The sequence below is a fragment of the Haemaphysalis longicornis genome, unplaced genomic scaffold, assembly GCF_048455015.1.
Source record: "Haemaphysalis longicornis isolate Haplotype H1 unplaced genomic scaffold, Haemaphysalis longicornis Haplotype H1 scaffold_6, whole genome shotgun sequence".
Lineage (NCBI taxonomy): Eukaryota > Metazoa > Arthropoda > Arachnida > Ixodida > Ixodidae > Haemaphysalis > Haemaphysalis longicornis.
This window is the reverse complement of record NW_027526407.1, coordinates 52,519,544-52,545,357: the sequence shown is the minus strand read 5'-3', so window position 1 is coordinate 52,545,357 and position 25,814 is coordinate 52,519,544. Positions and strand designations below refer to the sequence as shown.

At 47.1% G+C, this 25,814-nt stretch overlaps 1 long non-coding RNA gene across 1 annotated transcript; it reads left to right on the top strand.

Moving 5' to 3' along the window:
* Positions 1-9,963: 9,963 nt before the first annotated feature.
* LOC144142668 (uncharacterized) lies at positions 9,964-24,933 on the top strand. Its single transcript, XR_013317024.1, has 3 exons — positions 9,964-10,098; positions 11,621-12,866; positions 14,468-24,933. It is a non-coding gene; the product is annotated as an uncharacterized LOC144142668 (long non-coding RNA).
* The last annotated feature ends 881 nt before the right edge of the window (positions 24,934-25,814 follow it).

Below are 25,814 nucleotides of genomic sequence, written 5' to 3'. Positions count from 1 at the left end.
CAGCACTCTACTATCCTCATATCTGAAGCATAAGCCGACATTATCTTCCTAATGAGCTGGTTTAATGGGAGGTTTTTACTTGGTTTTGCCAAATGTAATGCCATCACGCCACTGAGACAACCTGTAAAGATAACAAACTGTTGTATATTTGTTTCTGTGATGTACTCTACCGTAATTAAAATTCCGCGTGCTTCTGCTGTAAAAATGCTGCAGTTTGCATTCAGTGTCTTTGTACTAGTGAGGTTGGGGCCATGTGCAGCGCATCAGACAGCAGAAGCGGTATTCGAAGCACCTGTGTAAAAAGTAGTGTAAGGATACGTGTATTGTAAGTGTAGAAAATACTGTAAAATAAGTTCTCTTGGTGCGTTTCTTTTGCTGATTTGTCTAAAAGATACATCACAAGACCCTGGACGCCGGTCCCAAGGAGCAACGAGGTCGGTGGGAGAACTGTTGTATAAGTCATTAAATGAGACCCCAAGTTCCAGTGCCTGCATTCCCGTTCGGAAGGGGAATGGCAGGGTGATACATGGACGGTTAGAAAAGAGATTGCTAGCTGACGTGTCAGTGATGATAGAATTACATGGATGATTAGTCAACTATGCTATCTTGAGAGCATACGTTACTGCTGTATACGTACGCTGGTGCTCTAAGCACCATTGGTCACACTCAACATCTAGGCTTTGGATGGGGCTTGTGCGAAAGGCACCGGACGCAAGCCGGAGCCCTAGGTGGAGGACTGGATCCAACATTTTTAAAGCTGTTTTAGTGGCGGATTCATATACGACATTGCCATGGTCCAGGTGCGACCTCACCAAGCAGTTGAAGATAAGCAGAAGGCACGTTTACCGCAGCGGGTTCAATCAATCAATCAATCAATCAATGAGCAACATTCAATAAACAAAAAGAAATTTAGTTCCAGGTATTAACAACGAAAATTCTGCAGGCACAAAACAAAAATACCACGTAAAATGCATACAAACGTGAAGTATCACAATTGCCTTTCACACACCTCCCCCTACCACTGCCGAAGGATACTGCTTCATCAAAAAGATGGTGAGGGTATTTTCTGTGAAACGACAAACAAAGCACAAAAAGGGGCAGATTGTCATCAAGCGAACGCATAGTCGCCACGCCATCTGTACAACTCAAGGCCACGCAGAATACAACACTCTGCTAGAAAACACGAACAGCACACGTACGTAATAGCTAAAGAAAAATTTTCAAAATACTTTGAGACCCACAGCAAGATTTGTGATCAGGAATTTTCGACTTGCAATTAAAAAAACCTTTTTCTCTTCTCAATTTAAGTTGTAGTATAATTTCAGAACGCAAAATTTTGCCAAGAGTTGGTAAAAATGTCGACAAAGTCCACAAATATTGCTGAAATGAGGGCGCAATCATCAGTCAACAGAGAGAAGGAATGATGAGGGGAAATTAGTTTGAGTGGTGCGAGACAGAACCTTTCGGAACAATATGGCATAAGCGATCCAGTATTTATCCTGTATAGGAATGCAATAACGTAGATCGTTACTTTTGCTCCATTAAAATACAAGAATAACTGATCGATGTACAGGGAAGTGGGTCAGTACTCCCGAAGTTAAACGTTATCTTCTTGTATTGGTATTGGCTCGACTCGTGCCTTGCGATAGTGTAAGGCGATAATTCCACTTGAAAGAGATAAGAACTGGTGCATGATGCCTGCAAGCGATTCGGCATAACAGAACAAAAAGGTGGTCAGGAATATTATCAGGGCGATTTGAAGTTTTCTTTTTAGGTAGAGAAGCAGACCCCTTGAAATGTTACAAATTCTGTGTTTAGGAAGTTGCAATTAGAAAAAGGACGGGGTGAGGCTGTATCCTTATGTGATTTGCAGTCGTCACCAACGGCCGTTTTGCCAATCTTAATTGGATCAACAGTTTCTGTATTTAACAAATTGGGTAGCGCCGGAACCTAGTTCGGTTCAATTATTTGAAAACTTTGAAATGATCTCGAGAACAGCAATTGTTTTCTTTCTTAGCGAGCGTTTTGACTTTGTGTAACAAGAAGCCGCCTACAATTCCTTCCCTTTCTTTTCTTTTATGTTTAACATGCAGTTCTAGCTTTTAATGGGTACATAAAGATAGTGAAACAAATGGTAATCAGATTTCATGCGTTACTCCAATCGCCACTGACTTGCCTGAACAAAAAAAAACAATTAAGTTGAGTATCTGTTGCCTCTCAAAGTAACTAAATTAACTTATGTTCGCCATAGTGCGGTGATGACTGTTATATATATATATATATTCTCCAAGTACATTTTCAATTCCCGCGCAAGGATACTCGGCCAAGTGTTCGAGTGCGAAATCAGTAGAAATAGTCTAGATGTGGTGAAGCGTGTAGCATCGGCGTGTAAAACCCAAGAAATACGGCTGAAACGTCTTGAGATGTTAGCTGGGGCAGTATTTGCATATAATTGCACGATAAACGTGCTCAATGTACAGTCTCAATCAATTTGAATGCTATCCCCTACCGCGACGACAGCGCCTTTGCGTGTGATTTTCCACAACGAGATTATGTTTGGTTTTGCTTTTCTGTTGGCTGTTCTATGCAGTGCGTACTGCCGTCAGAAACTATAACGGCCGCAGTCGTCTAGTTTTTTTTTCTTTATTCTTTTCTGCCGTCATCGGTATAGATAGCATTCATACGCAGCCTTTCAGACCAAGGATGTCGGCATACTGGGGCTTTGTTGCATAAAACATTGGCATGCAAAATGTACAGCCGATGCCGTGGTTCGTTATCATTTCTCCCAGATATGTCGGAGTATTGGCAACCTACAATATCCGGTCAACAATAAAAACGCGGACACCCTTCACAGGCGGTTTTATTTGTAAAAGCGATGCTCCAGCGGTTGACGCTAGAGGAGTGAACGGTTATAATTTCTCTGGGCAAAACCGTGGTTTTCTCAGAGGGAAATAGCTAAACGACTGTGTCGCCCTCAAAAAACAGTGAACTGATTTCCGCACGCTTATTTGAGAGAAAACTGTGTCGAGGACACCCGTCATAAGCGCAGGCCCCGGAAAAAAAACGAAAGAAGAAGATGAGTTAACCTAAGCTGCCGCTGCGCGCAACTTCTTCATGACAGCAAGGGCGATGGCTGATGAGCTTGGGCTGCACGTTAGTCTGAAGACGATCAAAAGGCGACTTCACGATGTAGGGGTCAAGTGTTTTGTAGACAGTGTACTGTGAAAGGCAACTGTAGTTCACTGACCGTCACATAAACTGGATGTCAGAGCAGTGGCGACCAGTCATCTTCAGTGATGAGTCCACCTTGCCCAGAAACAAGAATCAGCGTCTTCGCAGCTGCGGAGCCAATAGATCACGGTGAAGGGAATGTATGCATAAATATGGTGGTTTAAGAATTGAGCTTTTTCTGTTTTATTGCAGATACGATAAGAGTAACGTCCAAAACGTCAGTTCCAGCGCACGTGTCTCCGTAAATGTCTGGGGTGCCATCAGCTATGCGGGTCTCGGTCCGCTGTACCGTATTTCTGGGAGACTGACAGCAGAAGGCTACACAGAAATGGCCCCCAACATTATTCTCCCTGACGCGGTCAACAGACCCTTTTCAGACGGCTGCTTTCACTTGCACCACGACGGGTGCCCCGTACCCACTTAAGCTGCAGTTCTACAAAATCTCACAAACAGCGGCATACACAACTGGAGTGAACATCGCGCAGCCTGAACCTCAATATCACTGAAAGTATATAGGGTGTCACGAAGGCGAACCTGGCTCGCCTGCATCTTGATAGATGCGACCAAAAACCCTGTGGGAAACCGTTCACGCCGAATAGAATAGGATTTGGGACGATACCGGCCTTGTGGAATCTCTGTAGGAATCCTAGCCAGGAAGAATTGCCCAAGTCAAGAAGCGAGCTTGAGGCACCATCAAGTACTAACTGTATGCCAAGACACCCTAAAACTTGAATTCCAAACATAAGTCAGTTTTCGCGCAACGGTAAAGAACCCCATGTGGAGTATGAGCATTATTTGGGCATGAATAAAAACCTCTTGCAAAACTGCTTGTCTTCATCTGACTCCGGTAACAGCGATTTTACAACTAATTCCCATTGTGCCCCGCTATTTTGAACACGTTAAATATTCCGCTGTCATAAAATAATGTGTTTTACAACCCATTACCACGCGCCGCCATATATATAAAGCTGACATGTCGTTTCAGGGCGAGAAACTCGTTTCAGAAAAACTAATGTATAAATGCAACGTTCCCTAATGCGGCCCTCGGAAGCAAGTGGGTGCTAGAGGGTCATGATAATTTACTTCAGCAATGCGCACTGTGGAGCTATACGTGGTATTATCAAAATCAACAACAACCTAGGAACGAAACACGGACACGTCTTCCAAAGAGGAATAAAGAAAATGAGCGATGAGCATTTGTACAAGTGGGTGAGCGAATTCTGTGCAACAGTCAAGGGGGCGAGACAGGTTAGCGTTACATCATCCTCGCAAATGAAAAAAATGCTTGCCAATCCACCCAATGAAGGTGATTGGAAAGCGAAGCTGTACGTACGCGACACTCGAAACGATTACCCATGCGACATCACTTGAATTCACACACGTGGCTCTACAAAGAGTGAAACCAGAGACAAGTGAAATGCAGTTAACCACACCCTTATTACTTGAGAGAGATATTTTTTGCTAAGGTTAAATCAATGCATGAGTCATGAACGGTGGTTGGTTGAGTTGTATTTGTGAAGCACGTGTGCGGAAACTCTTTTTTTTTTGTAAAAGTAAATAAAGCCCAAACCCTGTGTTAGACACCCTCACTTCTTCTCCGTCTCTTCTGCCGCCGACGCAGGCGACGGGATCGGTGCAGAGACGGAGAAGTGAGATGCCATGCCTTGGTGTGCGCTTCCTTTAATTTTTATGACTCCTGGCGTATGGGTTTTATGGAAGGGCCAGTGCAGTGTGGTAGCCAATCCGCTGAGCCGACGGTGTAACGCTCGCCCAAGGAAAAAAGCCACATCGAAAAGGAAGTAAAAATGAAGGAGCAGTTTGGACAAGGTGGTAGTGAGACGGTGCCCTCGCGGTCTAGGCCCGAGGTCCGTCACCGGCACTGCCATCCAAGTCACCATCCGTCACGGTGTAGGCCCAACGACAGCCCTGGACGCCGCCGTAAGAAGTTTGTTTCCGGCCCTTGAGTGAGCGGCGCGCCGGTGATGCGGAGCGCGGGCAGCGATGCCTCGTTTTGGGCTTAAGCTTTCCCCTCCCGCCGCTAGTCATCGCCACCGTAGCTACGTTCATCGCCGTGGGACCATAACACCGGTTTAGAGCTCCTTGGCGCCCACACCTCGTCAGCTCTGCGGACAGACTGACATTTACCACCGACTCGCCGAAGCCACCAGCCATGTATCCGCTCGATCGACCGTGCCAGCCCCAGCGGACTAAAGTGGACCAGTTCTTCGTTACTCCTCTCCGAGTCTTGCTACCGTTTCCCCGCTTTCCGTTCCTGGCCGGTGGATTGTCTCTTGAATAGAATGCGTGTGTTTCTTTGGAAACAGCACAACGGCTCATGACTCTCCGTGTGATCCTGCCAATTCCTTCGTAACAATGGACAAGGCAAGCACATGGTGGCTACATGTGCAGTGGGCGGAGCGCACAGTGGCGCGAGAGGTAGCGTGACGCTATCCCGTGGCATCCAGCGAGAACTCAGGGGGTAAACCCGAATATGTGCTCGGTGAGTGCACCGTCTGTCTCCTCCGGCTCCGCGTGGCCTCGTAGCTCAATCGGTGAGACAAAGGGCTCTCGCTCCATTTCTCTATTCGTTCCAGGTTCGATTCCTGGCGGTGGCAGTAACTTCTTTTGTTTGTTCGCAGGAGGTTTCTGTCGTCACCAACGGTTGCGACGGTGCCCTTTGCGGGTAGAGGCAAAACGATTCGCATTAAAAAGTGCCACGGAACGGCGCTGTCGTCTTGTTTGGTCGATACTCCCGCGATAACCTTCAAACAGATCCTAAGTGTACGTCCAGGCTTCTCTATTACTATGAGACGAGCCTGGAATTGAAAGATGAGCGCATTCTACAATAGACAGAATCTAAGCTAGTTGGCTCGTGGTAATTAATTTCCAGATGAGCCAAAAACTCCAACACGACCCCCCGCAGTGGCTCAGTGGCTAAGGGCTATTTCCAGGGGCGTGGGTTCGCGATCCCAGCCGCGGTGGCGAAAAGCGAAAACCACCTCGTGTCGAGATTTCAGCTCCCTTCATAGATAACCCAGGAGGGCAAAATTAAACCGCACCCCTACACTACGGTGCACTTCATAACCCAGGTGTACCTTCGGCGCGTTAAATTGCTGGAGTTTCTTGAAAATTTCAACACGGGACGAACAAAATGGGTGGGCGAGAGGGAAAGATAGAAAAAACATCTTTATTTGCCCTTCTATGAAGGCTTCTGCGTTGCTGGGGGAAGGGGCTGCTGTTACCAGTCGCCCCCAAGAACTGCCTCAATGTGTTGGAGGAGGGCCTCCCAGTGCTCCTCTTCTGTCAGTCGTAATGAGGAGGCGGTCAATTGTCGGACTGAGGGTGGGTACCGGCCGCCGCTTTTCGTGCGCATGCGGAGAGCGCGTTTGAGCTGTTTTGGGGGATCCTCTGGGGGATCAAGCCACTCCGCCCAAGCTCCAGGAGAAGGGGAAAGGGAGTCTCTGTATATGTTCCTTGTTTGTATAACCTCTAAGCAGTCCCACAAGTAGTGCTGGTTGTTAGGGTACCCGTGACTGCAGCGTTTGCAGCTAGGGTGGCCAGGTTTATTTTAAGTGCGAATGCAATTTATAAGCGACCCCAAACCATCCACCGCCGGCGGCGGCGGCGGCGGCGTCCGCACTGCTCCTCTATATTTAAAAAAGAAACAGCATCCGGCGCCAGGTTTCGATCCGAGGACTTTGCGGCCGCAGCGCGACGCTCTACCGACCAAGCCACGGACGCGACGCTATCAGTGTTAGTGACGCGCCTTATATCTTTAACGCATTCAAACTACGTCGTCAGCGGCGTGCGTTGGCGACTCAGCGGCGTTATAGCGGCTTGATAACTGCGTGGTGTACACGTGATACTACAAACCCCATGGAAGAGATGGAAGAGAAGGCGGCGAGGCGGTGGGCTGCGGGGGCCGAGCGCAAGCGCCGCAAGCGGGCCGACAACCGTGCATTCGCACTTTAACATTCTCCCCCTCGGGGAAATGCGGGGGAATTTTTATTTAAAAAAGAAACAGCATCCGGCGCCAGGTTTCGATCCGAGGACTTTGCGGCCGCAGCGCGACGCTCTACCGACTAAGCCACGGACGCCACTTTTTTTTTTTTTTACTGCATGGAAAACTACCCTTAATACAGCCTACAAAAGTTATGAGTCATCCAAGAAGATGCATATCACAGCAGCTAAAATTAGCCGTTCGTTAAAACTCTGGCAGGCAGACGCACGCGTCCAACAGATGCAGCCATTCTGGTGGGTCACTTTGCGCCGCATAAATGCTCCGCACCAACGCAGTTTGCTCCCGAAAAAATGGACTTCGTTGGGTGAGGGGGTTCCGCGTGCCTGTCCGTCATGCGGCACTTCCACAAGCTATACAATCCGATCACAACAAATATATCATAGGGCACTCCAGTAACATCTCTAAAAGGCAAGAACCGAATTGTATAAGGGGTAATGTCTATGTCCTTTTTAAGAGTTCGTTGCAACACATCCCAGAAAAACACCGCATCCCGGCACAAAACAAAACAATGATCAATGGTTTCAGGTTGATTGCATAAACGGCAATTGTCAGACCAAGGAATAGACATTCCTTTCTCGCGCAACCATGTTTTCACTGGTAGTGTTGATGTATGCAGCTTAAAGAAAAACGTTTTTGCATTTGGAGGAAGACACATACGTGTGACCCGCTTCAAAACACTGTCCTTATGGTGGCCAATGTAAGGCTGGCGATAAACCGGCACTGGGAACAGACTCTCTAATAAAGTGTTCGTCAAAGCCTTCCTGGAAAGGGTAAACAGATATTGCAGGGAAAACCTCGCAGTAAGGAAATTGAAGGTGTCGACCACCTCCTTTAAAAACCCCCATGGCGGCTTCGTACTGACTTCACCAGTGGAGACAAGCAAAAACGGTAAATGAAAACTTGTGCGCTGTTGAATAACGTTGAGCAGAAGTGGATGATGCGTCACCTTATAGAAGAAAAACCTAGATACAAGCTGGTGTACAAACAAATGTATCAGCCCAGCACCCCCAGACACTAATGGAAGAAACAAATTGTCCCTACGCATAGGTTCCCATTGGGACCCCCACACAAATGTCGCAAAAACTCTATGTAGAGCTTGTACTTTAGAACGCGCACAGTGGAGTACTTGCAGCACATAAACAAGCTTTGCGACAAGGAAGACATTACAAACGTGCGCACGCGCAAACACAGAAAGTTCTCGCCCCATCCATGCCTGAGAGGCTCGCTTGACTTTTTGGAGTGCCAATGACCAATGAGGCCCGGTGTTTCGTATTTGGTGCAAGGGTACACCTAAGTATTGAAGTGCGTCCTTATCCCAAGTAATGCCACCAAATAAGGACGGTTTGGCACCCCATTCACCAAACCAAAATCCCTTTGTTTTTTCCATATTCACAGCTGCTCCAGACGCGTCACAAAACTGCCTGGTGAGATTAAGGGCTTCTTGAACGCTTTTTTTATCAGAACAAAAATAGGCAATGTCATCCGCGTAAGCAAGGACCTTAACCTCACAGGATAGCGATGAAAAGCCCCGTACTCTTTCACTCTGCTGAATACTAAGGCACAGAGGTTCGAGATATATGGCAAACAACAAGGGTGAAAGGGGGCAGCCCTGTCTAACAGACGACTTAATCGAAACTGGCTTAGACAGAACGCGGTTGACGACCAGTTGTGTGGTGCACTGTTTGTAACAAAGCTGAATGCCTTTTAACAACACATCCCCTAAATTTACCGCTGCCAATAGTGCGAATAGAAAATCATGAGAAACGCGATCAAATGCCTTTGAAAGGTCAATTTGGATAAGGGCCACCTGCTCTGCCGAATCAGACACACACTCCAATATTGAACGGGCAACATGTATGTTTGTTTGAATGCTCCTACCTCTAATACCGCAAGTTTGGTGAGGTCCTACTAAACTAGTGATGACAAGTTGAAGGCGCATAGATAAAATTTTTGCGAAAATTTTATAATCTACATTGCAGAGAGATATTGGCCGATAGCCGTCAACTGATTTCAGCTTTTGTTCATCTTGCGTTTTCGGAATTAAAACTGTGTGTCCTAAATAAAAGGTTGGCGGCAAAACATCATGGTCGTATGCTGCTGTGAATATGTCTAACAGAACGGGAGCAAGGATAGCAGAGAACTTTTGATAAAACTCTCCGCTCAAACCATCACGCTGATATCAGTGTCAGTACGCGCCTTATATCTTTAACGCATTCAAACTGCGTCGTCAGCGGCGTGCGTTGGCGACTCAGCGGCGTTATAGCGGCTTGATAACTGCGTGGTGTACACGTGATACTACAAACCCGATGGAAGAGATGGAAGAGAAGGCGGCGAGGCGGTGGGCTGCGGGGGCCGAGCGCAAGCGCCGCAAGCGGGCCGACAACCGTGCATTCGCACTTTCACATTCTCCCCCTCGGGGAAATGCGGGGGAATTTCTATTTAGTGGATGATATGTGGGGTGCGTGGGAAGACGCACAACGCTGGCCACCCACAGTCATCGTTTGTACCGCGTGTTGAAGTTTTATACTGACCTGCAAAGGGTTTCGTGATATTCAGCAATATCCAGGCTATACTTTGAGCCTGCCTGAGCTGCCAGAGTGCATTATCTGCGGCGCCGCCGTATGTTATCTCAATTGAAGGTGAGACAATGAGCAAGTGCCCGCGTTTCTCCGCGCTGGCATCGAGACGTTATCGGCGAGTGGGACGTCGAGTGCATCTAACTGGCCTCTGAACAAAGCAATAAATTGACACGTCAACCCGATCAGAGCAGCAGCAGACATTGACAGGGGTGTCACGCTCGTGTGCGAAGTGCAGCGCAGAAATTTTCGTTGACAAAACGAGCTGAGGTAAGTGCTCTCTCTCGAATCATGCGGTGTGCCTTAATGTCTGTGGAGAGTACAATTCGGTAGTGAATGGACCCTAGTCGGACCGCCATTATAACTGGGAAAGACAAAATAAGCTCCTGACTCGTGCAAGTTTTTGTTAGGTCGCTTAAGTAATTACGTTTTTAAGTAATTAGGCTTAAACTTCAGGAGCTGCTGTATTTGCCTCTTTGAATGTAATGCCGTTGAATAGTTTCTCCTCACGCTAGAAGCCTGCGTTGGTTTTTTTAAAGTGGTTCTTGGCCTCTCACAGATATCTTTGTAACACGCAGAGCTGGGGTTTCATCAGCGGCAGGTCGCAGGGCCCATTGGTCGAACTGTTATTTCGTGACAGGGGATTTTGTAGAATGCACAAATGCATGTCCAACAGCTTGTACTGGTGTGCGGCTAGCCGAGGCTTCTTTTCTTTTTTTTTCAAACTTGGATAAAAATTAGATTTTCGCACCATATACCTTACGCGTATTACAACTGAAAGCCGCTACACATTGTGGATCCAAACAACGTCGCTTGACAGCGGGCAATTTCTACCTTTTCTGTATCAACCTCTGTCCCTCCCAAATTTTGTGCTGGATGGGACGTTATGGTGAATTGATGATGGGCGTCACCACTTGCCTACGTTTTCCACCGAATGAATGCCAATTTTGCATACGCTCGATTGGCTGCAGAGTTTACTGTCCTCAATTGCCGAATTTTCGAGAGAGTATGTAAAGTATTTTTCAGCTAAGTGGAGTCGGTTGAAATATAACGGCCTCGGATGTGATTTCATTCCTTGCTGTTTCGTTGCCAGGCTGCTATTTTCCGTGGAGTTTTTTTGTCGCACCCTGTTTGGTTAATTCTGATTTATAACAGGCATGCTAGAGGTCAGTTTATACGCTCACACCGACGTATATTTAAATATCAGCAACTGAAGCAACGCACTTCTAGTATCTCGAGAACTTGAAACTACTGGGAGGAATTGAGGCAAGGGAGAGCCCAAGGAAAGTTAACATTTGAGGAGGATTTGCACCTTCGGGCTCAACACTATGGTAACGACGATGCGAATGCCGTTACGTTTGTCCGAGTGCGCACGCAGGAAGAGATAGAAAAAGACAACATTAACCAACGATCTGTGGTGCGCTCTCACGAAAACATTCCGTTTGTTAGCCATCAACCTAAAGCTTGGTTGTATATGTGTAGTACATGGAAAATATTGCAAACCATGCATGGTCTTCCACAATTTCCTTGCATTTCACAAAATGGTGTGAACTGAGCGTGGTTCTGTGGGCTTCTTGGAGCCGCTAAAAGCACAATATTTCAAATTTTCCCATAGTTCGTTTAACCCAAAGGCTGGGTTGAGATTTTGTGAAACTGGGACTATTCGAGAACAAAAAGAAAGAACGTTCGAATTTCTGAGATCTTTTAATGAGTGAAAAGCGAGTCCCGAAACCAGCCCAAAGGGTGCTGGTGCTGGACTAAACCAGCAGAACGTTTTTCACAATTTTTACAGCACCCACACAGATGACGACGGACGAAGAATGGTGGAAGGAGGAATGGCCAAACCTCAAAGAGCAGCCAGAGTGCTCCGCTTCATCGGACAGCTGCTGGATATGCGACGAGCTTGTAAAGTGGAATGTTGCTCTCACTAATTTCGCCATCCGCCTCTCCGAATCGTCGCTAGGAAAGATTTGCCTGACTATTGATGTGACGGTGCCTGCAACTGACCTCCAGCAGCTCGAAGACACAGCCGCTATTACTGTGTGGTTACTGAAGAAGCATCGTTGTATCGAAACACTCCAAATTGGTCGGCTGAACAATCAGGACCAAGTGTCGATGCAGCGACGTCAAAGCGTGTCATTTGGAAACGTAACTGTACCCGAACCAGTTGCCGAGTTGAAGTCCAGTCTGCGTCACATCTCCATTGGAGGCCACGCCCCCGACAACTGGGCTTCTCTTCTCGACGCCATCGGCCCCATAGAAAACCTCGAAAGCCTCACGCTGCTACATATCCATGCCAGCCCTACCTCGGCTAAAAAGTTAGCTGAGCTGTTGGCAGCCAATGGGGAATCCGTCAGGAAAGTTTATGTGGAGGGCTTCATGTGCAGTGACTACGGTGGCGGCGGCGGCATTGCTGCGCTCATGGACGCCACCGCGAGACGCCTAAACATTGAAGAAGATGCACATGACTCTGATGTGCTCATGGAAGGTATCGCAAAATGCCGAAATTTGATGGAATTAGTTTATCGTGAAGAATTAGGAACAAACGGGCTACGAAGCCTTGAAGACTTCTTGAGATCGAATAGGACATTGAGGATATTTTGGCTCCCGCCTAAGGAGAAAGCACTGTTTGCGTTCTGCAACTTCATGAGCGAAAACAGAACACTAACCGAACTGGAATTGTCCTGTAAGGACTGCGATGAAGGTGTTATCAACGTCCTCCTGGGGGCTCTTCAAAACCACAGCACTTTGGAACGCCTGACAATCCACGGCGGATTACAGAACTCGAATCATTTGCAGCTTAATTTACTGATCTCAAAAAACAGAAGCATTCGTTCACTAACTATTCGGGATGACATCATCTATTTCGCCTTCGGAAAACTGATTGCCGAGGGACTATCAGAAAACAAGACGCTCGAGTGCCTGGACATTTCCGAATGCTATGTGGATTTTCAGTCAGTCCTGACTTTATGTGACGCACTGACAAAAAACATGTGCTTAGTGAAATTTGGCTGTTTGGAGCCACCTCCAATAAACAGGTAAGAAACCTCTCTTGCGGCTTTGCACATTTCGCTCAGCATGTGTCATGTATGTACTTCTTACCTTTATCTGCATTGCCGGAGACAATATCAAGTCCATTCTCAAAAGGTTGTTTGATACACAATACATTCCGGGCTATGTAAAAAGCGAAACCTGAAGTCAAAGTGCGCTCGTAATATCTTAAGAAATTTCAACAACTGCTCGCTGCAGAGCCGTGCGTTCTTGTTCTTGTATATAAAATGAACTGAAAGCTGAATATGCTAGTGCGTTAGTGTAGAATCAGCCTCTAATGATTAACTTCCTCGGCCTTGTGTCTTGTTGAAAGTTGTCATCTTGGCTTGAATATCGGGAAGTAGCCAGAAATTCCCACACTGATTTGTTCCTTCGCCGCTTAGAGCAGGACGTGACAACTCACAAGCGAACGAAAAAGTGTTGCAACAGCCGCCTCATGACATTTTCTGGGAGTTAATTTTCGGCGTTGCTTGACATTTAAATGAGCTGTGTCAAATGTGCAAAAAATTTTTAATGCCACAACACTGTGACGCAAAGAGTGAAGCGCGAAAATTTTGTTCTGAGGTTCAGCTTTTCCATTCATCGCAGTTCTTTCCGTAGTAGTGGTTCTGTAATCATTCAGTGGAATGCGAAATATTTGCGCAGGGTTAATGTTGGAAGTGAAAGGTTGATCAGTTCAGTTTTAAGCTTAGAATGCAGCGCGACCAAGTTTAAGCGCAATGAAACTATCCCATTCATACCCAGCTTTCTCGCTCAAAATTCCGACTTCTCAGGAACCTAGCAAAATTACTTTAGGAAAATGATATGTGGCACAAAGCAAGCAGTCAACGTGAAGATAAAAACACTAGAAGAATTTTCCAGGATTCTGAATAGTTTATGTGCAATTCGCTGCCAAATCTTACTCCCCATGCATTACTATGGGATAGTTTCCATGGCTCAGGAACCTAGCCGCAAAACGTGCAAGACTTGAAACTGTGCGCAAAGGTAATGTTCACCCCCAATATTAGCAGCGCAAAATAACTTTAGATTAAGCTGAATACGTACAGAGTAATCGCTGTTGAAAAGACTGCCATGAGCGGGAAAGCTGCACATGGAAATGCACATGGAGGAAATTTCGCCTGTGAACTACGCCATGAATTTCGAATCCTGACAAGTACTTTTAGGTTGTTCTGTTTCAGTCAAAGTCGACTCTTTGCTGTATACAAAACACCGCTTTCCTGCACCGGTTTAGTGGGTTCCCTGAAGGGCGAAATTCGGGAGACGAATCTCGGGATGATCTCTATGTCTGTCCCTAATATCAGCGGGAAATCTTGCTGGTTTGCCTGCGGGATCGCTGACCCTGAGTGTTGGCCAGCTGACCTACCTACCCGCGAGTACCCAGGGAGTCACGTGATCTCAAATTACTAGTGAGCCACTGTTGACCTACGCAGGGCTGAAGAATCGTTTAAATTTAAGCAATATTAGATGTATTCTAAGGCAGAAAAAAAGTCTAATTAAAACAGTTTAATGTTAATCTTTTCCTGTACAAACGTACAGCACTTCCACTCTAGTGAACATTATGCTAACAGGAATGCACTTTCTTTTTCAGACCAGCGACCGAGAACCAACCATTCTACCTGAACAGGTACTGGGCGACTCTGAAAGATACTAGGCAGATGCTGGCCACAAAACTGGGCGAGGAGAACTTGTACGGACGTGTGCAACTTGAGTGGAGTGACTACGACGCTTCGGGCCTTGCTGCTTCGTTGCGTTTCCGACCCATCGATTTGGAACTCGACACTGCCAAGATGGCCAAGGAAAATTTCGCGTCTGTGTGCGAGGCAGTGTCTTCAAGTCGCGAGGTCTGCAGGCTGACAGTTCGCCTGTCGGAAGGCAAGTTCGAATACGTGGAATACCTTACCCATGCACTCATGGAAAATGTATCCCTGAAAAGCGTGAAACTCATTGAGGATTGCAAAAGCTGCAATTTTGCCGCGATGGTAGCGCAAGGACTCCGGTACAACACGACCGTGATGTACCTAGGAATTGAGTGCCCGGCCATGAACCCTTGCGGTGCAGAACTTTTAAGCGATGTAATCGCACAAAGTAGATCTCTGAATGACATCGACATCTCAGTGATGCACACTCCAGTGAGCCCTGAATGCATTGGAATTCTCTCTCGGGGAGTGGTTCAGAACTGGGTCATAACCTCCTTCAACATAAGCAATGTTCGCGAGGACGCTGACCAGACAGAAATCCATGTCACACTAATGGGGAACAGTGTGTGCCTTAACCGCGCTGTTCGCTTTGTACTGCGGCGAAACACTGAGATGCTGTGTGCCGAAGCGTTCAAACATTTCCAGGCTCAGTCGTTTCTGATTGGGCGTGTGAAAGAAGCGTCGGGAATATCTGATAAGGAAGCAAAAGTTGCCCTCATGTCAGCTGCAGGTGAAGTAGACCGATGCGGTGTGAATCACGACGAGAAGTTCATTCCGTGCGCAACAGGAGTCGTGTACAAAGTACCCTTGACCTGCGGTCGTGTGTACGTAGGCCAGACAGGCCGATGTGTAAACCAGAGGTTGAGAGAACACCAGCAGTCAGGAAAACTGAGCGAACACTCTTGCTGGAGCGTTTACATGGGGAATGACTGTAAGCCGGAATTTCAGAACACTAAAATCCTCGCTAGGCACATGGATCAGCTGACTAGAGAAACGATTGAGGCCCATCATATCAAAACATTTGGCGAGAATTGCATTTCCTCGGCTTCTACAGGTACGTTCCCGTTGCGGCGTCGGGGCACACAATTGCAGTGAAAGTATTTTAGCAGCAGAGCTGTGTAAGCTTTTAGCTCCGCCGTACACAATTGACAGCAGAAATAGAAAAAAAATTCCGAGTAGAGCCAGGCGTCGACCATGCTTGCGTTTTGGCTTGCGCCACATGAGGAGGGAGCAAAAAACACGAAGAAATGGCGGGCGATTAAGATACTTCCTAATGGGATATTTAGGCATAGGAGCAGTACGCTGAGGCAGCACTCACTCGTGGGTTCTCTCGACGGCAGCGATGATCAGACTGCGTCGGCGGCGCGAAGTGCGTCTCAGGAAGGAACCGCGAACTGCGTCTTAAGCGAACGCACATCATAGAAATGCGCACCCACCCTCCTTACGTATTCACCAAGCGTCGCGCCGTCGAGCACCTCGTGCGGGCACAGCATACTGCCCTCTCCCCTCCCCCACCGCAAACTTTCGGAGAGCGCTGTCTCGCACCGCCATGGCGAACCGACCCCCTCCCGATTTCGCGACACTCTCCTCCTTTACTTTCTTTAACTGTTGGTCTATCGTTCGCTTTTTGTTTCACTCGTTTGCCTTCCCATCGTTCGCTCGGTCACGACGACGGCGAAGTGGCCCAGCCCAGAGACGGGCGACAAAGGGCCGCGCCTTAAAAATACCGAGCTCATGTGAGCCTGCGACAAGAGAGGAGAGTCCGGCATCGGCAAGCTCGACCTTCGAGCACATTTTGCCCAGCGCTCGTGGCGTGAGCTCACGTGCCCTTCTACTCGCCAGTTCACGTGCGCTCGCACGTGGAATGGGGAGCACAGACGGCGAGTTCGCGCTTCACACGCCGAGTTCGCGAAGCCGGCTGCCGCAGCTTCTAGCGCGTGCTAACACGGTCCGCTTTGCGAGAGATGTAAAAGCCGGCGGACAAAACGATCCCGGCTGCCAGTCATGGAGGACTTCCATCGACAAGTTCGGAAATCCATCTGAGGTACAACAGCCGGGTCTCAGATGAAGGGAGAGAGGCCTCCAGCTTCGCCGTTTTTCCAGCCTCGCACCACTAGCTGCGCCATTTTTTTGTGTGTGCGCTACGTGTAACACTTGCACCATATTTTCTTCTTACTTACAATTCTTTTGGAACTGTATTCTGTGTAATGCGTGTGCGAAGGTACGAGATAGGAGCCAGAGCACTGCTCGGTGGTGTGTTAGTCTTATTAAATTGAGAATGAGTAAACTGGTCGGCATTACTATTGTGCGTCTTGCCTGGAGAAGTGGCTTATATCGTTCTGTAGTGGGGTTGGGGCGCCTGGGAACAGGCCTGTAAATGGGAACATTAGGCCTGTAAAATTTATAGTCAGTGCGGCTATGTAGGTGCTACCCTCCCGGCTTCTCGGTCGGCAGAACAAAGACTTAATCTCAGGGTAGTCAGTTCAGCTCCACAGTGTGCGTCAAATTTAGGTAAAGGAGTTACTTAAGGGTTTCTCTACCCAGACTGCAAATTAGAACACAGAAACTATAACAACCACTCATTTTTGCGGTGTCACATGGACACCACAGAGGGCCCAACAGAGGGCCCAACACATTTTCGGGGTGCCTGGTTGTACACACCACCTGCACTGCTCCTTGCGCGTGGCACCGGTACCCTATTCACACCAGCTTTCGAATGAGAGTAGCCAAAAAGCGACACCTGAGAAGCGCAGGTCTCCATCCCGGAGGCCCCCCTGACCTCCAGCGGTGGCTCTGGGGACCCCACCACCACTCCCTTCTTGTCTTCCTCCTAAATACGGGTGCACATTTCTACCTGTATACAGGTTATTGCTACGCCAACGGGCATTCTATCGCAAATAATAATAAAGAGAATGAGCGTAGTAGCCCGCACGCGGTGCCACTTCGTCTTCAACGCAGCAGGCACCGTTGGCGGTGCTGGGGATGCTAATCCTGGGGACTCGTGGAAAGGAAATGCCTGAGGACAAGTTTGGACAAACATGCAACACCACTAGGTTTAGTTGTTTGACTCGAAACAGCATTTTGTCTCCTGCTATTCGGTAAAAGGATACCAGTTTACTGTAACCCCTCCTGAACGTAGGACCTTGGGGCCAATGCGATCTATATGATCGGTCAACCTTAAAGATTCATCAAATGCGAAGACGGTATATTTTCGCGAAGCCCCGTTCAGTATGCTTCTTCTATTTTCTAACATCCTTCTTCGGTCGCCAGGCTCTGTTTTTTCTAAGAAAGGCATGCGGCGTGCGCGCTGACCAGCCGCAAGACGCGGCTCTTAAGGGGGACCATCGGCCGAGCTTGGGTTTCGGCGCGCCCACGGCGTTCCATACCCCCCATGTCGTGTGCGCTGGTCGCTTTAAGGCTCCTGGTCCTCGCCGTAGTTCCGACGACCTCTGTCTTTCGCACTGTTTACTTTAGTTTTTTTGTCTGAACTACTTTATCTACGTCGATAATTCTCCAAGCGCACGCTTTTGTGCTCAAACCTTGTGTCTGTGTTTAAATGGTGCTTTTCACTTTGGCGGGAACATGGCTGATTGGTGTTCACAAGCGTCTCTCCGATTGGCTGCAGAAAGTGGGACCTGCAGAATGCGCTTTTTTTCACGAGTCCTCATGAAACGAATATAAACCTTCTCGGTCGGGTTCACGGGAGAGGGCAGGAGGCAGCGGGCGGCTTGCACAAGGACTCACTTCAGAAACTCTGCTCCCGTCGTCGGGCCTTTTCGCCCGGAGACCGCGATCCAGTCAGCCATGTCCCGTTAAGTACTCTATTATTTGACTGTCTTTCTCATTTGTGTAAAAAGTGTATTGTTTCAAGTTCGTATGGGCTAAATGTCATCAATGTTACTAGTAAAATAAACCAGTTAACCTTAAGACGTCTTTGGCGTCCTGAGTTCTTCGCTGCGATCATCATGCTACCGTAGCGGCAGATGTTGACCAAATTTCGCCGCTACAAAAGTGGTGTAGAGTGCGCGGTATCGAACCCCCCGCTCTACCATCATGAGCTCCTCATCCCCCCTTCTTCGCTGATCGTCCTGCTGCTCATCGTCAAGCTCTCCATCCAGCCGACCGAGCAAGGTTCATTTATTTCACGTCATCCGTCCGCACACCCTGGGCGGCAAAAACAAGTGACGACATGTGCGACAGCGGAAAGGACTTTCCGACTCCACGGCTACCACCTCGCTACCAGCACGGCTGAAACCAGGCCCGTCATACTTGGCACCGGCTCCGGCGAAGAGAAGCCCGCGTCCCAGACGTGAACCTCTAACATCGCCACGCCAGCCTATCTCCGTCATAACGGCAAACTTTCAGCTCGTGCGGTAAGGTGGGAGATTTTTGCCTCTCGGCGCACCGCATGACTGTAGGCCTGTGGGCGTTTCTTCTCCGCGTATCCAGGGCGCCCACTGGTTGTCTTTTACTTGTTTTTACTTCATCACCACCAGCTAGCTATCTGTACCCAGCCGCTGCTGATGCTGGAGTAACAATTATGAGGGTGCAGTTATAAGTTTGTTGTGGGGTAGTGGGCTTTTCGCGTGGGAGTTGAAGGACGGCTTTGTAATCATGATCTAAACGGCACAGGCGTTGGGCTCTCCCGTGCGAAGGGGCACCGAAGGAGAGGAAGACCCCCATGTGCCTATGAAGAGGCTGATTTTCGCGCAAATCTCTCTATTTACGAGAAGGCAGAGATCCGGTTCCTCAGCTCCCTACCACCGAAGTTAGGTTTTGTGTTGAATTAAATACGGCAGCCACTTCGCGGCTGGGGGTTTGGGGGAAACGAGGAGTTGAGAAGATATGTTTACGCTGCACGACACTGCTCGAAGTACAAAGACACCAGCAGGGGTGCCCTGGATGCCGCGGACGGGGAGGGCTAGCGGGTGTGCAGTTCTGCGAATCTGCCGGGTTGGAGACAGTTTCTCGCCACTGCTGAGATTTGGCAGTTACTCTTTTCTTCTACTGTAAGCATGTACGGTAACTAATATGTAGTTTTAGTGTCTTTTTTGTCAATTATTGATAATGTTCTACCTTTATCATTTCAGCTCGTGTTCATGAAAAGTATATATAAATGTTTGTTCAGTTTTATTGTTTGTTTGTAAGCTCTGACGTACGAAAACCGTATGAAATCTGCTTAAAGGATTCGACAGGCGACCACCTTTCTTGTATTTAAGCGTGCCTATCAGGTTTTTGTATTTCGTAGGTTTTATGTTTACAGATTTGCAGTTTTCTTGTCACACGTCTTTTAGCTATTTTTTGTGTTAATTTCGAGTGTTTGATGGTGGTGGTGGTAAAAACATATTTATTGAGCAGCCAAGCGAGCTGGAAAGGGACGTGGTCAGCCTCCTACGTCCAGGAGGCCGCGAACCTGCGCCGAATCCAGGGCTCGTTGCACCAGGGCGATTTGATGCTCTGGCGCCGAGCTGGTCAGCGCAGACTCCCACTGCTCAAGGGAGGGGGAGTGAATGGGGTGAGGGTGGTGGGGACATGAATACACAAGGTGGTAGGTTGTGAGAGGGGTGTCACACTGTGGGCAGTTGTGTGGAAAAATGGACGGAGATATGTGGGAGAGGATAGTGTGGTTGTAGAAGGTTTCTGTTTGTAGACGCCGATATATGTGAGCTTGGTGGTTGGAGAGACTGTGGTGGGGAGGAGGGCATGTTCTTCTGCTGTGTGTGCAGGGCGCGAGGAGGCAGCTGTAGGTAGAGTGATGGGGTTCCTTTTTTATATATATAGTGGACGAGCTAGAAAGGCTGTTTTCGAGCGTGAATATAGACATTTTGTGTCTAGTGAAGTGCCCAACAGTGGTTGGTGTGCGAAGATTTCCACTTGTGCGTGATATACCTTCAATACAATGAACCCTTGTATATAATTTTATTTCTGTGTTATAGTGCCTTCTTATGAACCGTTTGTAATCCCATCTGTAAAGCACTGAGTATTTACTTGGGAGGCGATTGCTGAGACTGCGCTTCTATTTCTTATGTGCTAACTACTTTTGGTTACCTTGCAAGTTCCTTCAGTGTTATGGTTTATGCGATCTGTTGTCCAAGGACAGACTTTTTCTTTCGCGTCCTGCTCCTCAGAACTTTCTATATGTCTTCTATGGCGGAGCTGTTTTTACAAATTTCTTTGGTATGTCATTTTTAAAGTCTGCATGCTATTCCGATGTTCTTCATGGTGTCCTTGTTATCTTCTTGTTGTGTCGTGTGAATGAAATGTTTTATCCTGTGTTGGACAAGAGACTGTGCGCGCGTGAAGTGAAAATTTGCGCCCACCTCCCCGCGAGGGGAACCCTGTGTAGATGCGACGCATCGTGGGGTTCACTTGGTGTTTCCGTTGGATTGATTCTGAAATCGCGTGAAACGTGTCGGGAACGCGTATGATTATTATGTTTTATGATTATTATTTTTTATTGGCCAATTTTGGTCAATCTCTCTAAGTGGTATGCTTGGGGCTTCGCTGTCGCAACGACCTTTACTCCATCATTGTTGATGCAAGTGGGAGCTTCTTTTCTTTTATTGCAAGTGTTAATCATTGCCCCATCATGCGTTGTATCAGTAGCATCTTGACGTAGTTTGAATGAGTCAAGGATATAAGGCCCGTTCGTAGCATTTGATTCTGTCTCGGTTTTGTGGCACAGTGGGAAGAGCACCATGTACCTCGCGTTCCGCCCACAGGGCCGTGGGATCGAAACCGGGCGCTGCTAACTATTATGTTTTTTATAGTGTAGGGGGAGGGGTGTGGACGAACAACGCCGCATGGAGGGACAAGGCGAGTAAATGGATTGCAGTCGCATCTTAAACGGAACTCCATTAGGTGCACGCGTATGTGGTGACTGATTCAGCAGAGATAACTTGTCGACTCCTGTCTATAGAGTCTGTGTTTTGCTTTCTCGAGTCCGCATGCCATGCCATTTCATCGTCATTTCATGTCATGTCATTTCATGTCCTTTTGTCGCATAATTTTAAACTTTGTACAAGAGTGGGAACACTTTTTTCCGGAGGGGAAGGTGTCGCGAAGCCCCCGTTCAGTTTGCTTCTTGTATTTTGTAACATCCTTCTTCGGTCGCCAGGCCCTGTTTTTCTAAGAAAGTCATGCGGCGTCGCGCTGACCGACCGGAAGACGTGGCTGTTAAGGGGGACCATCGGCCCAGCTTGGGTTTCGGCGCGGCCGCGGCGTTGCATACCCCCCGTGGCGTGTGCGCTGGTCGCTTTCGGGCTCCGGCTCGTCGGCGTAGTTCAGACGACCTTTCTCTTTTGCCCTGTTCACTTTAGCGTTTTGTCGTAACTACTTTCTCTACGTCGATAATTAACCAAGCGAGAGTTTTCGAGTTCAAACCTTGTGTCTGTGTTTGATTGGTACTTTTCACTTTGGCGGGAACATGGCTGATTGGTGTTTCCAAGCGCCTCCCCGATTGGCTGCAGAAAGTGGGGTTAGAATGCGCTTTTTTCCCACGAGTCCGCATGAAGCGAATATAAACCCTCTCGGCCGGGTTCAAGAAAGAGGGCAGGGGGCAGCGGGCGGCTTCCACCAGGACTCATTTCAGAAACTCTGCCGCTCGTCATCGGGCTTTTTCGCCGGGAGACCGCGATCCAGTCAACCAAACGCTTATCGCATCATACCAAATCTACTTTCACCAAAGCGAAATTTATTAATTTAGCTAGCCATTCAGATTGGTCCAGAGTCACATCTCTAAAAGATGCCCAGTCATCTTACACTGAATTCGCATCCATTATAAATCACTGCATACTATCTTCAACATCGGTCATGTCTTGCCAAAAAAAGCAATCGTCTCCGCAAAAACGATGGCTAACAGTTGGTCTGCTCAAAAGTCTACGAAAAAAGGATAACCTTTATCGGAAGACTAAAAAGCAGCCATTCAACAGCGCACTAAAGCAACGGTACAAGAAATATTGTACTGTACTCACGTCAATACGAAAGAAAACGAAAAGGGTTTACTACGAAAACCAAATCTCTGTGTCTGGCAGCAATATCGGCAAGCAATGGCGTTTGTTGATTGAGTTTATGCATAACAACATAGGCCGGAATCTGATAGCGGAAATAAATCATGATGGCAATACCCTCACCCTGCCCGATGATATAGCAAATGCTTTCAGTATCTTTTTTTCTGCCCCACCGAGCTCAGCTGACCCGCCTACTTTAGATTATCCGCGACTCGTGCCCCAATCATTTTTCTTATTACCTACTACTCCCAGTCAAGTTCGTTCCACGATTCTTTATCTTAAAAATACGAGTGCGGGCCTTGATAATATGCATGCAAGCTACATTAAAGCCATTGTAGACATCATTTCTGATACTTTTGCGCATATCGTTAACCTTATATTTGAGACGGGCATTTTCCCAAAGGAACTGAAAAAAAGCAAAATTATCCCTGTGTTTAAAAAGGGTGACAGAACCTTGAATTCAAACTACCGACCGATCTCAATTCTTCCATTTTTCAGTAAAGTTGTTGAAAAATTATTCGAACAGCGTTTATTTAATTACCTTGAACAAAAAAATATAGTAACCAAAAGGCAATTCGCTTTTCGTCATGGCTTATCAACCAACCTTGCTCTAATAGCCTTAACTGACAAATTTAAAAAAGAAATCGACCAGGGAAAAATTGTAGGGTCTGTGTTCATAGACTTTACCAAAGCCTTTGACACGATTACCCATAACATACTTTTCCGTAAGCTTGCTTCATATGGAATAACTGGGCCCCCCCTTAAACTGATTCCAAGCTATCTACTTAACCGTGAACAAATTGTTTCTTTATCTGATGTGCTGTCAGATACCAAAATAATTAATATTGGGGTTCCTCAGGGTTCCATTCTTGGGCCGATTTTATTCTTGTTATATATTAACGATCTACCGCACTGCCTCAGGCGGGGAATGGAATGCCTATTGTATGCTGATGACACCACAATTTTTACGTCCCATACAAGTACTGAAGCCATAACTGAGAGATTAAACTCTTACCTCCGAAACCTTAACTTGTGGTGTCAAAAAAATGATTTAAAAATTAATCCGGCGAAAACTCAATTTATGATATTCGGCTCCAGGGTCCAGCACACTGACGGTATTAATATTATTAACTCGCACCCCATAACAAGTACTGCTCAGAGCTCTTTCCTTGGTGTTCAACTAGACAGGCACCTCAAGTTTAATTTACATATTTCTTCCTTAGTAAAAAAACAGCCTTTGGAATTCGGGTACTGGTGAAAGCTCGGCGTTATTTCAGCTTGCCCACGTTAATTACTCTTTATAATGCTTTCATCCATAGTCACAGAAATTACTGCATAACATCTTGGGGGAACACTTACCCGTCTCACCTTGCGTCACTGCAGCATATTCAAAACCAAGCAGCCCGAATAATCACCTTTAGCCCGAGATACACCCATGTAAGCCCTCTTTTGCGATCACTCAACCTTCTCCCAATCAGTGAGCTCGTTTTGTACAACTTAGGAATTACCACTTATAACTTACTCAGCCACTCTCGCCTTCTTTATGTAAAAGGACGGACAAGTCTTACCAACAACAACACGCGTTTTGCAATGCGAAATAATTTCTCTCTTCCTCCAGTCCGCTCGAACTACGGAAAAGAGTCGGTTGAATTCAACATGATAAGATTGTGGAACAACCTGCCGGTAGCCTTGAAACGTCGAAAGCCATTATCATCCTTTAAGAGATCACTTAAATGTTTCTTTCTAAATAGTCCTTCATTCACTCTCACCCTATAAATCCAAGGAAAGCGTATAAAATCCGGGAAAATGTATGTCTCCAGGTCACTGACGTTGATTTCTGTGTAGCATTTCTTTTTAATCCATCCCAGTGAAAGAATGTTGCCTGATTTATCGCCGTAATGCGTTTATTGTGTAATATTAATTTACAGCAATTCTGTTTTCATGCTATGTTTTCTTTATGAAGGCTGAACAAATGAGCCTAGGCTGTTTCGCCACAATTAAACTGTTTTGTTCTATATTTCGACACTGTTGATGTCCAGTGAAGCGTCATTTTTTTTAATACCCCCGCTCTGAAATTTTGGCCTAATCAGTAATGAACGATCATCGCAATTGTTCATTATACCGTTATACCATGTCCATTTGGTTTGTGTATAAATCTACATTATATTTCGGCTTATCTCTTCTGACTGCTCTTGTTTTACCGTTTTTTTATGTATTTTTTAACAAGAGGTCCCCCCACAGTGATAAACTATGGGACCTCTTTCTGTATTTTTTACCAATGTATGTACCGTATTATATGCAATCTTCCTAATAAACTTCAAACTTCATGTCCCGTTAAGGACTCTTAATCCGTTGACTGTCTTTCTCATTTATGTAAAAAGTGTTTTGTTTCAAGTTCGAATGTAAATGTCATCAATGTTACTAGTAAAGTAAACCAGTTAACCTTAAAACGTATTGGACGTCTTGAGTTCTTCCCTGCGAACATCATGCTACCGTAGCGGCAGGTGTTGACGAAATTTCGCCGTTTCAATATAATCCAACCTACTTCTTACAACCTGAGGCTCGATAATAATGGAAGTAGGTAATGAAAGAATAAAAGCACAAATGTGATCAGATATTTTTCTCGCGCTGCACCTTGTACTTGGCCTTGTCACCTTTTTTTTGTTAATTTTTTTTATCTCAAGCGTTACGGGGACATGTCAGGACTTTCTTCGCCTCTGTTTCTCTCTTCCAATAAAACACAATTTCCAACACACCCCTAGAAGCCGACGCAAGCCCCAAGCAAATGACTTCTGCTGCTCCCACTTTCCGCCCAAATAGCCACTCCACTGTTCGACACAGCTTTGAAGACAGGCCGCGGAGGAAACCGCGTTGTGGTGGAAAGCCAATACAGGGTAGTCCTCGCCTAAGTGAAGTGCAAACACGTCCCGAGTGAAGACAGCCGGAACCACACTTCGGAAGCGCATGTGTCCTTAGGTGGATTGGGCGTGGCATAACGAAGACGTTCGGACGTGCTTCGGATGACATTCGGTAGGTGGCGCTTTGAGTGCCACCTCGAGTGGAGGAAGAGGATGGCATCACGGTGCGGGGTCGGTTGACCCTGCTCTACCAAGAGGAGGCGTGGCCGGACCCTCGTCGCGGCTGAGTGGCCTTCTCGACGTGAATGTGTTTGTCCAGCACTCTCGATCATCACTCGAGCACGTCCGGATATGCTCCCTCGCGCTTACAG